At 35.1% G+C, this 13297-nt stretch overlaps 1 protein-coding gene across 3 annotated transcripts in view; it reads left to right on the top strand.

Moving 5' to 3' along the window:
* Positions 1 to 2905: 2905 nt before the first annotated feature.
* Positions 2906 to 13297, top strand: part of LOC128205468 (AF4/FMR2 family member lilli-like) — a 114130-nt gene continuing 103738 nt past the window's right edge. For 2 of the 3 annotated variants that reach the window (XM_052907123.1, XM_052907121.1), the window contains exon 1: positions 2985 to 3084. The gene's annotated coding sequence lies outside the window, so the exon portion shown is untranslated. Of the gene's footprint in view, positions 2944 to 2984; positions 3085 to 13297 lie in introns of those variants that run through there. The other variant, XM_052907122.1, reaches the window with a different exon arrangement.

Raw genomic sequence — 13297 nt, 5'->3', positions numbered from 1 at the left:
TAGTCACATTTTTTTTATCTCTCACAGTACCCACACAATTTAAATTGCAAAACTATATTAAACGATAGGAGAACATATTCGAAAACATTAACAATGGTTACCACATTAATACATTAATTTACAAAAACAGGCAAGATTTAAGATACTGTTTATACATTATTGGGGAAGATATAGTATCCAGTTTTTAAGGACAAATAACATCAATTTGGGAGAAATTAACCTCTCGATACATTCGGAGCTCCTTGGCCATTTTTATCGTAAACAACGTTGTTGGCCAAAAAGCTCCGCATGATCTCGTCTCGATAAGTATTGCATACAATTTTTAAGGTCGTTTGAAATCACCCTGACTTCCTGTGAAATACACAGAAATTCACAGAATAAAATTAAGATTTTCATTGATCATTACAAACTTAAACTAAAATCCCATTGGTCATTGTAAAAATATAGTCAACTATAATAAGGCGTTTCGGAAACGAGCTCTTGAGACCTCGGATTGTAATAAAGCTAAATTATTTCATCGCAAATGATCATTCCAGAAAAGTAAGACTGATCATATTTTAAGATCACAGATCATCACACCGAGTAGAACGCTAAAAATAGTATCCCCCTTGTTTTTGGACTTGGTTATTTTGAGTGTTATACGTTCCGTATGTTGCTTAATTTGTGTTCCTTTCTTGCGTCGAGGCATACTTAACAAAAAACATCATTTCGTGTCCGGTGCTAAAGTGCTGCCCAAGCTGAGGATATACGAATAGAGGGCTACTGCGGACTAATTTCTGACCAAATAGAAAAAGACGGCAATTCTTACAAGTGAAATGAAAGTAGTATTATGAGTTTATTTTAACATGTTTCATAATGTACTATTAGTTTGTTCAATATTAATTTCATTATGATATTTTTGAAGTTGATAATTTTATAATTTATAAGACAGTTTGGTTGCAAGCCACAAGGAAAATGGCTTACTCCCTCTAATGTCGATCATAATAGTTGAAACAAATATTCTCAAAAAACTAAATTCCTGTTTGTCATATGAATAAACGCCCTACAACAAATTTAATAATACAGCGCGTGGCTTGAGTAGCCTCGGTAGAGGTGAAAACATATATTGAAAAAGAACACGTGTTTAGTAAAACATTGCAATACTCTGTAATATTGTACATGCCAATGCTATTCCTTTACAAAAAGTGATCTGACCTCAGGAATTAACCAACAACAATTAAACCAAAACCAATCTATATTACATGTCGAACATTTAAACCTTTTGGACACTAGTCATCCCGCTGGTTTACCACGGCCGAGTAAATTTTGTAAAGATACATCTTGTTTACAGTATGGTGCACAACGTAAAAATATATGGAAACATCTTACAAACGTTTGAACATTTTTGACAAATCGGTAAACTATATATATCGTCGTATATAGTGTTTATAATAAGCTACACTGTATGTATAAAGAAGTTATATTACTGATAAAAGGTAGCCGTAGAAAGTGTAATTGTACTATTACGCGTTTATTCCCAATTCAGAGTGAAGCCACTTCACGTAAGCAACCCCGGTCTGTTTTTCATTGGGATTCCGTAATTTCAGCGCACATTCGGTAATTCTTTCATTGTTATTTCATTTACTAAGTGGAGTTAACCGAGATTTTCCTCGAACAAATATCCGCCGCTGTGATCTCCCCTGACACGCAGATACATTCAAGGTGGTGCTAAAACCTGGCACCCAGTATCCGATATCGCCGGGTATCCGATATCATATGCGATGCCGGGCTAGGTGAAACCGGAATATTATCAGATGATAAATTTCGGTGTCACATGGCAGGGTATTCAATATTGCTTATTGAATAAATCCTTTATTGGATTACGATGTTTGTTGCGGGGTGATAGTTTAAACAAAATATTTTGTGCTTCTGTTGGTTTGCAAGTACTATATAGTACTAGTATCGATGTTGTAATAACTTAAGATTTCAGAATCTTACACACGTTTATTCTCGACAAGCTCCACAGTACAACTGAATAAATTTAGACAATGCAAACCATGTTAGTAAAATCAACCAGAGTCTATTCCGCATTAATAAATGTATGTTTTTAAGTCCTTTGGCTAATAGCCCATCAAACGGTGGGGGTAAACCTCCTCCTCTGGACCCTCAAAATTCGTTTCAGTCACACTTGGGGATGTAACGGTGTCAAGCCATAATGCAGTCATTATAGGGCGCAGGCAGACCTTTATAAACTAAAAAAACAACAACAACAAATAATAATAATGTGCAAAGACACATATGTTATTAAAACCTCTATCTATACAACATCTAATTTCTTTATGAATGACATATATGCCATCCCTTTTCCTGTGTAAGTTACGCATGGATGTCATCATTACGATAAAGACATCCTCTGACCTATGAGGCAGTTTCTTAAATTTCCCTTTTCCTTGTTGTAGCATTCGTATAGAGACTCCATCAAATCAGTGAAAAGACCGCAAATTGACAAATAAGGATCATTTTTACGCACTCAGCTTGCAGCATAGTTATATATTAAGATTTCTGACATTGCAAACGTCCATTTACATCCGTTGTTGTTTTCGATGGAAATGGCCATGAAGTTCCGAATGTAATAACACGATTACATTGAGGAAGCGTTTTACTGTCGACACCTATTCATAATCCGGTACCGACTGTGGCGAAAAACCCCAGTATCACACACTCGATATATCGCTATCGGATACCGGGCTTTAGCAGCATCCAGAGGTTTCGCGTGTTTTCGCAAATCACGTGGAATGACATCCAATCTGTATTTTTAGAAAAAAATGCATAAATAAAACATTGATCAATTATGATTTCGAATTGATATTACGCTACACAACCGGCAAACTCATAAACCATATTTTCGCATAAAACGTCTTGAAGCATGCTACAATTTGTTGACGTCCTTATTTGTTTATATTGGTAATTTATTTACTTGTGTTTTACATATCCAGTATTATGCTAATGACCCTCGACCATTACAAACATGGCGACGTCTTGTTGCAATTTGGATAAACAATTTGCATAATTTTGCGTCAAAAACTAGTTTTTCTGCAAACGTATGTAAGTGACAATCTCTTTGTTGTGACTATTAGAAACAAATGTTGCATATTCACCAAGTTATGTAGTATGTTTTTATGAATGCGTTTGTTTAAATTGCGTTAATCTGTTAATTGGTAATTATTTTTTTGTGACACTTGCACGCAAAACAGTGTTGCTGTTATCTCTAATTCAGAAATGTTGTTTGGTACATATTTGAATCCGGGCATAATGACGAACCAATTAAAAAGATCTAGGCTTATTATGTTACCCCGTTTTTTAAGTACATGTTCATGCAAAGTGACTCAAATTTTGGAAATAAAATATTATTTATATATTTTCTTTCCAAAAGTATAGTCAATAAATGTGATGATCATAGTCATTGTCCATCATTCTATTACTAAATTACTCATTAATGCCGTATTAAAATATTAACCTGATATGAGTTGCTACACATATCTTACATGTAAAAACAAGCCACTGTAGAGAGCATTATTGATTTTACACAGATTTCACATCGCAAAAAAATCAACAATATATATATACATGTACCAGTATCTACCAAGCCAGGAAATGATTAATCTTTTGGATGACACAAACATGATTTAATTCCTTTCATCTTATCTGTCAATATGTGAATAAAAGATTTCATCATGCTCAAGCGAAATAGCACAGAAACAACTCACCTATCTCTCAGTTCTCTGTCGTCTTTCTTGGAATGGCTTGTTTTTCACACTTAAAACATGTACAGCAACTTGTTTAAGGTAGTGTTTTAGCTAAAGCGGAATGGAAGGGCGGCCCGCCCTGCCCTTTTTCGACCCCGCCCCGTTGCCCCTTTTTACACGCCCTGTCATATTTTTCCCGCCCCCTTGTGCCCTTCTGGCCATTCAGATCGTTGTTTATCACAAAGTTACTCCCTAAAAGTATTTCATTGGTCAATGTCGCCGTTTCCTAATCTGTCACAGATTAGTGCGTGCTAAGGCACACGACCGTCATCACCGCGGGTCGGATTAACGGTAATTCACGCTTATAATCAGGATGCTAATTGCTGTTCATTATGACACATTATTCCTTGTCTGAGACATCTAGGTTGTACCTCTAGATGTGGATCTTTGATGCCAATGTTGTTACAAATTTAATTAATTTAGCCATTAATAATCGGTAATCTCCTAATCACATAATTGGGTCGTCTATCATCCAATTATCGAAACGTCCCATGTTAACCAATCAGAGAAGACACTGGTCAAATTATATAAGTTTGTTAAATTGCGATAGAAAAAGCGAAGAATTGATGAAAAATGTTGTCAAGCATTAGTAAACAATTGATACTTGCAGTGTAAAAACAAGGCACACTTTTGAGAACATTGTTTCGTTTGAAGCAGACGGTCATTGAAAAACAGACGGTGGCGCTAAGAAAATCAAATACTCAAAACTTCATGACCAATATTTGATAGTCTTTGTGTTGAATGCTCATAATGAAATTTGTTTTGTAATCTCAAAACTTTTTTTTTGCTTTATATCGCGTTTACTTACAGAATTTTTCATTTGTACGATGTTTAATAGTAGAAGATTCGGCGAGTCACCGCCATTTTGTCATAACATCTTTCGGAGTTTATTTCTCGATTTTCTAGTTCTATTATTAAGTGTTAGTGAGTTTTTAATGAAGGATAGAGATCTTAAATGTTATTTTGTTTTAAAATGTCAGCATATTGAAATTTATTTAACCAAAGACAAGTAAACAACAGCAAAGCTGAATGTGACATTGGTAACCTATCCTGATCGTACCAAAACAAGATTCGCCCCCCTGCACTTAAATAACAGCTCATATATAAGGCCATTCTGATTGTTTTAAATGTTTTGTTTTTAAATGTCTGTTTTTATTTTAGACGCTTTTTGGAGGTAAACTATACATTGCAAAAAGGAGACTCTAGACAAGTACACTTTTGATAGGCCAAAAAAGAAAACTTTTTTTAACATTCCATCTAGTAAAAGCAATAATAGTTAATGTGAATTTAAAGTTTTTTTGCATGGCACAATATTTATCTCAGGTTTTACGATAAGTATCTCTTCTCCTAAAAGTCTCCCCACTTCTCCCTAATTTGACTGGTGTGAGAAGTGACTTCTCCCAAAAAATTCAGCCTTGTGAGAGCCCTGGTGACATTACAACCCGAGATGTTAAAGAAAGTGTCTAAAGTGAAAATGAACAAGAAAGAAGAATTAAGAGTATTCTGTAGGGATATTACTACAATGTGTGCATGAACATGCATGTACTTTGGTAAGGTACATGGTCGTTTTACAACAATACAAAGCTAATATTGTGCGCTTTGTTTTCCCATTTAAGAAAGAACCATGCCCCTATTTTGGCCCACCCTGCCTTTTTTTTGGCCCACCCTGCCCTTTTTAATTCCTGGCTAAAACACTATTTAAGGTAAGTATTTTCAATATGGCATAATTACTGAATATGGTATATTTGTAGACAGAATGATGAGGGATGCTATGATTGGGATTATAACACATATATTGTTAATAATAAGTTCAGGTACATGTCTGCAATATATCTAGTCCTCTCCATGGGTGCGAAACTTCTTTACAAGGTTTTTGTGTAATATCTCTCAAATGTTGTATTATAATGATTTTTCTTTAACTGTCTGAATTTATTTTCATGTTCTAACAACTGCTTTGAAGTGGTTGAAAGGTGTTTTAAATTGCTGCTTATCAATATCCATGTAGTTTGCTTACAAAAAAAATGATGTGTGAATTATGAAAATGTGAAGAAAAAATGATAACAGTATAAGTTTGTTATATTTTTTAAAAAGCAGTCTTGGTCATGAAGTGTGAATCTGAAAAGCAAAATATATATTATATAAAGAATTCAACAGACTGGGATTCAGACCAATTTCTCAAGGTCTGGGCATCATTGATTGACAGATTCATTGTTGAGAACATTTGGTTTCAAACAGCAATATAGCATGTCTTTGATGCTATTGCATTTGCAGACAGTAATAATTTGCGGAAAATTAATTGTGTGTGGCGATAGCTCATTCTCCTTTTGAATTATATCCAATCTTTGGTGCTTTGTTTAAGCTGTTTTCTATCAAGTTCCGTGCAATCAAAAATGTATGCAACAGTTAGTTAGTATGGAGTGCCATAGTATCACTGTGGCTAGAAAATTGCTACTCCGCAGATAGTGCTATTTTGATTAGGTCTTCATGTGAAAAACATGTGAATTTTCTTCATAATTTTTCAAGCTCTTTGTATATTGGTTAAATACTTTGTTGTATGGTACTGTTAAATAGCGCTATGCCTAATCAAATCACCCCTTAACTACATGAAGTATATACTACAGATAGCTTTTATTTGGTGTTCCTAAGATTTAAAATTTGTGACACCATTATTCAATGATACCACATCATGACATTGGTTGAAATTAGCATCAGCCGGCAAGCTCTGCACTGGATGTTATATAGCAGGCTTGTTGTAAAAAATTATTCCAAGGAAAAATTAAAGAATTTTGGCTTGTCATTCTAAAAGTCCACTGCGATGACTGATACCATCTGAAAGCAATGATATTTTGTCAGGTTCTCAATTCAGTTAGGATAAGTCTGGGAAGTTAAGCACTCTCAACATGAGAATTAATTACAGTCTGTTAAAACATTGTTTTGTAATAGAAGTCTGTAGGCCCGGACATATATGGAATAGTGTAAGAAGTCAATCCAAGAGTATAATTTTGATAAATAAGTATTGTACATGTTGTATAATGTATATATTGACCCCAGACCCTCCACCCCCTCCCCTACCTCATCCTTTTCCACCTCCCCTCCCCTACCTCATCCCCTTCCACCTCTCCTCCCCTCCCCCATCCCCTTCCACCTTCCATTTCCTTCCTCCCCTCCCCTCCCCTCCCCTCCCCCATCCCCTTCCACCCCCCCTTCCCTTCCCAATCACTCTTCCCTCTCCCTACCTCCCCCTTCACCCTCCCCCATCCCCCTTTCCACTCCATTCCCCTTCCCCTTGCCTTCCCCCTTACCTTCCCTATCCCCCCCCCCCCCCCTGCTCCTTTCCCTGTCCCCATTATTCCTTATTATTAAAATAATGATGTTTCTCCAGGCCTTTACAGTACATAGAATGTGTTTAGTTACCTTGACTATTTAAAAATTGTTGAACAAAACCTCATCCTGGTTCTTTCTATTTCCCCCTTTGTTCAGTAAAAGGTTTACCAACAATGGTCTTTTTTCAACCGCTATTCTTTCCTTTTGTGAATTGACAAGTGAATGGGTCAACCCATAATTGAATTGAAAGAATTCAGATATGGTTAAGGGAAGTTTTGTGCAGATCAGTTACTTGTTTTGATGTTACGTTAGTTTCAGGTCTGTACTTAAATGTATGTTTTCAATCTCCTAAGCAGTGATCTCCATGTAAGAAAACATAGCTGGATTTCAGCTTCATGGATTTGAACACATATATATATTCAATATTGATGGCCTCACTTCAAAATGCCGAAGCTGCATTTTTTCTGTTTCGGAATGCGTAAATTGTCCAATGAAATAATGGTGTTGTATCATGTGATCAAAATGTCCAGCAATGATTGGATATCTCATGGAGAAGCAAAAATGCTGGCCAACTACAATAATTGTAACTTCAGCATTTTGTAAAAAAATGTGTGATAAAATTACCAAAATTAAATACTAAAAACGTCACTACTGAAAATATGGGATTTTATAGCTTCGAAATTTGCAAGTCAGTCCAGTGATCATGTTCCATTAAATAAACATAGTTTTCAAAGTAAGGCAAAACAAATGAATGAAACATGAAACTTTTGAATGATCATCGTCACATGATATGCTTGATGGCAGTGATTGCAGTACGGCAAAGGGAAGTAACTGCTGTGTAGAGGAAAATAAATGCAATGCTGATAATTTGCATAAATGACCATCTGTATGATGTTAATTGATAAGTAGATGCTGAAAGATGTTTAGTCCAATGAATTCGCATGTTACTATTCAATATTTGTCAATTGCCTTTTAGTGTCGGTAGCCTCGATGGCCGAGTGGTTAAACTGCTGACAAAAAGCACTGAAAATGCAGACCCAATTCAATTCCAGTTCACCAGAATATTTTTCAATGGGAAAGCATCATTCTGTTACCTTGCGGAACCAATGAAACTGCCACATTATTTATTCATGATATTGAGATTTTTCTTGCCTAATCGCCCACGGTACACAGCGAAGCATAGCATAGAAGTGTATGAGCGGTATCCAACGTTGTGCGTATATTTACATGCCCTAATTGTTCAGTGCTGGCAGTGGCCAAAATAAGCTAAAGTCTGCAGGCATTTTATTAGTAAAACATTAAACTAAGATACTTGCTGAACTTTGCTATGCTCAAATTCGGAATTTTATATTTATAGCAGGGATATTGTTATATCCAAAACAGTACCCTTGAGGATTTCCTCCTGATATTTTGATGACAGATCTACTGGTTAGGGTTTCACATATTTCATGGATACTAGAATGCTCCCCAAGGTATGTTTTGTAGCATAAGTATATAATTGCAGGGATGTGATTTATCCGCAGATTCCCGGAATTCTGCAGATCTAATGGCCCGAGGGCCCCCCCCATCCCCCCCCCAAAAAAAATTTAATAATACTTTTTTTTAGCTTAAAGAATTATTTGTTTTGGTGCTTTTGGTTGTTAGAGTTGATATTCCTGTTTGCTTCAAATCTGAAGTCAGGTGAGCCCTCCAAGGAGAATAAAAAGAGCCAGTTTTTCTTCTACGGCAGTGAGCTTTTGACCCCAAGAGCGCCCACAAAACCCATGGCCGAAATGGTTTCAGCCCTCCTGGCTGCCAGGTCAATCATATCCCTGAATTATATAAGGCAGAACAATTATGTTTAAGGTTACAATGTCTATATGTGCCAATGCCAGTATATGAAAGCAATTCATTTTAGCCGCTCAGCTATTATTATTGTAATGTCAACTGACTCTTCTAAACTGTTTCTGATGTAAATGTGAATTTTAAACAAGTCCAGCATAATCTTAACTTTAGTATACGGCTTGCAGGCTAAGTCATTTTGATGTAAATATGTATTTTGAACAAGTCCAGCATAAATTTTCAGTATACAGCTTGCAGGCTAAGTCATTTTGATGTAATGTTTCATTTTAATATAAAACCTATTTATGGCATGGCAATGACATCGCTGTAATGAAATGTTTTACAGCCATTTTCATTTGAACCAGCGTTGCAGTGGTCATGCTAGTGCGTGCGTGGTATCTTATACGGTATCTAATATAAATTTGCATAAAATAATATGGCAGACTGGTTTAACCTGGACCTCATACCTGTAACTATAGTCATATTGTCCAGCCTGTAATGGCGGGCTATGTAATTCAAAACCTGCCTTACAAATGGTTGTTGATGGACATGAGAAACATTTCACAGTCCAGTAAAAACATTCTTCACGACTTAGTCAGATCACTTGACCAAAGGGCTGGGTTATTTTGTGTAATTGTTTGAAATCATAGAACTAAATATATTACTTTTTGTTATTTTTACTGAATTGAAAGCAATTGCAAACATTCTTTTGATAGTGATTTTATTGAAACTTTTGAAAGGGTTTATTCATGTTGACTTGAGACTGGCAGTAAGCTTTTAACCTCTATTAAAATTAAGAAGAAAATCTTGAAAAACAAAAAATAACAGGTCATCTTTCACTTTTCACATCATTCACTATGTTGTATGATTTGTTATATTCATTATGTTTTAGTAAACTAAATAACTTTAGTTTAATAGGGTTGACATAATGTGACCAAACTTGGTATATATGAAGAGTTTATTGAGATTTTTTATATATAGGATTGCGTTTGGGGCCCCAAGAGTTCACTGTGTTACTAAAAATAGAAAAAAGGTTGTGACTGAATAACTTAAGTTAGGGTTGACATATTTTGACCAAACTTGGTATATAAAGTTTATTGGGGACTTTTCATTGGATTGCGTTTGGGGCCCATAGGTTCAAGGTCACTGTTACTAAAACTAAAATATGGTTGCTACTGAATAATTATAGTTATGGTTGACATATTTTTATCAGATAAATATAAAAATCAAAACACAAAATATTTTTAGTGTTATTTTTTAATGCCGCTTCTGGATATTTTTGCAATGGGGAACTGAAAGGTCCTTTTACAGTGTGTTTGCTTGTGTGCTAAATCAATCCTGTATTCAAAATGTACCGAAAATTACAAACAAGTTTGGTACTCTAGAACTTATTTATTAAAGGGGCTGTCTCACGTATGATAAAATAGCGGAAAAAATAGAAAATTGTCGAAAACTGACATAAACTTGGCATTGATGTGTACAATGCATTGAAACTTACTAACTGAAGTACGACATAGTTTACAATTTATTTAAGTTTAGCAGTTATTTCGTATTTTTCCATTAAAAAAGATTACTGGGTATATCTACCAGGTAGAATTCATTCCTTATGCGTGATTGGCTAGTCTGTGTTATCACGTGATATTACGTTAACAATTTTGCGTTAAAGTTATTATTTTATGTAATAAAATCAAGAGTTTTTATCCAATGGTAATCAAACTTCATAGAGCATAATGAGAGGAAGTGCAGTGTACAATAACCATAACTCTATTCTTGCTTATTACTGAGTTATTGCCCCTTGTTACTTTTTTTGTCCGGAGTATAACTTGAAAAGTACTGGATGGAATTCATTGGAACTTCATACAATGGTATAGCACAGTGAGAGAAAGTGCAGTGTTCAAGAACCATAACTATATTTTTGCTTATTACTGAGTTATTGCCCCTTGTTACTTTTTTTTTGTCCAGAGTATAACTTGAAAAGTACTGGATGGAATTCATTGGAACTTCATACAATGGTAAAGCACAGTGAGAGGAAGTGCAGTGTTCAAGAACCATAACTCTACCTAAACTAATTACTGAGTTATTGCCCCCTTTTTTTTGCGGTCAATTTTTTTTCCAGACATTAAATTGCAATATACTAGATGGAATTTATTATAACTTCATACAATGGTTAAGCACAATGAGAGGAAGTGAAGTGCACAAGAACCATAACTCTATTTCAGTTTATTACAGAGTTACTGCCCTTTGTTACTTTTTTCTTGTCCGGAGCATATCTTAAAAACTATTGGATGGGATTTAATAAAACTTCATACACTAATAGATTATAATGAGAGGGCATGCAGTGTACAGGAACCGCAAACTATTTCAGCTTATTACAGAGTTACTGCCCTTTGTTACTTTTTCTTGTCCGGAGCATAACTTGAAAACTATGAGATGGAAGTTAGCAAAACTTCATACAGTGATAGATCATAATGAGAGCAAGTGAATTGCACAAGAACCATAACTCTATTTCAGCTTATTACAGAGTTAATCCCCTTTGTTACCTTTTTCTTGTCCGGACCATAACTTAAAAACTATTGAGATGGAATTTAATAAAACTTCATACGGTGATAGATCATAATAAGAGGGCGTGCAGTGTACAGGAACCGCAATTCCATTTCAGCTAATTATTTTGGTTAAAAATACTAGGCCACTAGCTCAAATCCCTGGTTTGCAAAATTTTATCGTCAATTAAAAATCTGGCTTTAAAGCGGCGTTGCCGCATTGGCGTCTTGTTTTACAATTATGATATCAAAGCCTAACACATTCTATTAGATAATTGTCCTGAGATTCGTTACAGAAAAAAACTTTTTCGGGTGCCAATCTGTGACACAGTCCCTTTAAGATTAAAAATTTAAAAGCCGAATGATCAGCGATTTTAAAATCTGTTTTTGTTCAAGAACAATGAAGAAACAAACAACATGAAAATAATACACAAACTATATAACATGAAACATATACACAAACTGTGTAACATGATATAAATGCACAAACTATATAACATGAAACATATACACAAACTGTGAAACATTGCACCTTTTTCTTCTTGAAAGCTGTTATTTATAAATTATGTATCTGTGACATGTAAACTGTGATAATAACTTTTTCGCAACTCGTGAGCTGTCCACTCCTTGGGAAACGTGTTTTATGCAACTTGTGACAATACGAGGAGCTTTTTATCAGAGCAAAATCACAGTTTCCATGTGCAGTACATACATGTATATCATTCAACTGGAAAGGGTATTGATATTCCTATTAGCCAATCCAAATTTGACATGTTTTCAATGAGGGCAAGTAGTTAAATGCAATTTTAAATGAAATACGGCATTTCATATTGAATGAAACTTGACTGAAACTGGGAACATTATCCTGGGGAAGAGTAAAGAACTAATTGTAAGGTTCGTGGCTTAAAGCTGCACTCTCACAGATTTACCATTTTTACAACTTTTTTATTTTTTGTCTTGGAAAGAGCAAATTTTTGCGTATATATCTGCAAACCAATGATATAAAATTGCTGACAAAAAATCATACTGTAGATTTTCATATATCTGTTCGAAAATGAATGTTTTATGGCCTAAACGGTTTAAGAACAAAGCACAAAACATCAATTTTTGAACTTAAATATAAAAATCTGCAATCTTATTTTTTGTCAGCAGTGTAATTTAACTGGTTTCCATGGATTTTCGCAAAAATTGGGTAGTTCCTAGACAAAAAATACAAAAAGCTGTCAAAACGTTCAATCTGTGAGAGTGCAGCTTTAATACTTGGTGAAAGTGCATTAGCAATTAAAACAGATCTAGACAATGACTTGTCATGGCTTAATTAATGGCTCTTATAGACTCTATTGTGCAAGATGGGTATCCTTGTTTAAGGAAGGAAGAAGAGCATTAAAGAATGAGCCCCTGTGCAGCCAGCTGATTTGGACTGCCTCTGACAAAGATAATAATACTGTCAAATCCATAGTAGAATATATGCACTTCTTACAGTGGAAGACATAGGGAATATATTCAAGACTTCAAGTCCACAGTGTATTTGATGCTGCACTATTGTTGACCTTGGAGCTGGCACATGTTGAAAAGGAGTCAGCACTGCTCTCTAAGGCATGGACCATTGACAGTTAAGAGAGATTGCCACGACTGATGAAACATGACTGTATTTGTCTGAGCCCGCCAGCAAAGATATTCAAAAAAATGGTTTTTTGGGTGAAAATAATGAGTGTCCTGTGATAGCTAAGCACATCTTGAGTGTCAGGGGGGTTATGTATGCTTCATTTTTTGACACCGACAGGATAGTAGTCCCAGTACCAGAGCACAGTATACTTTAAGTGTATC

Source organism: Mya arenaria, chromosome 10 (genome assembly GCF_026914265.1).
Source record: "Mya arenaria isolate MELC-2E11 chromosome 10, ASM2691426v1".
In the NCBI taxonomy this organism is placed as follows: Eukaryota; Metazoa; Mollusca; class Bivalvia; order Myida; family Myidae; genus Mya; species Mya arenaria.
Note: the sequence above shows the minus strand (reverse complement) of the source record. Positions and strands in the feature narration are given on the sequence as shown.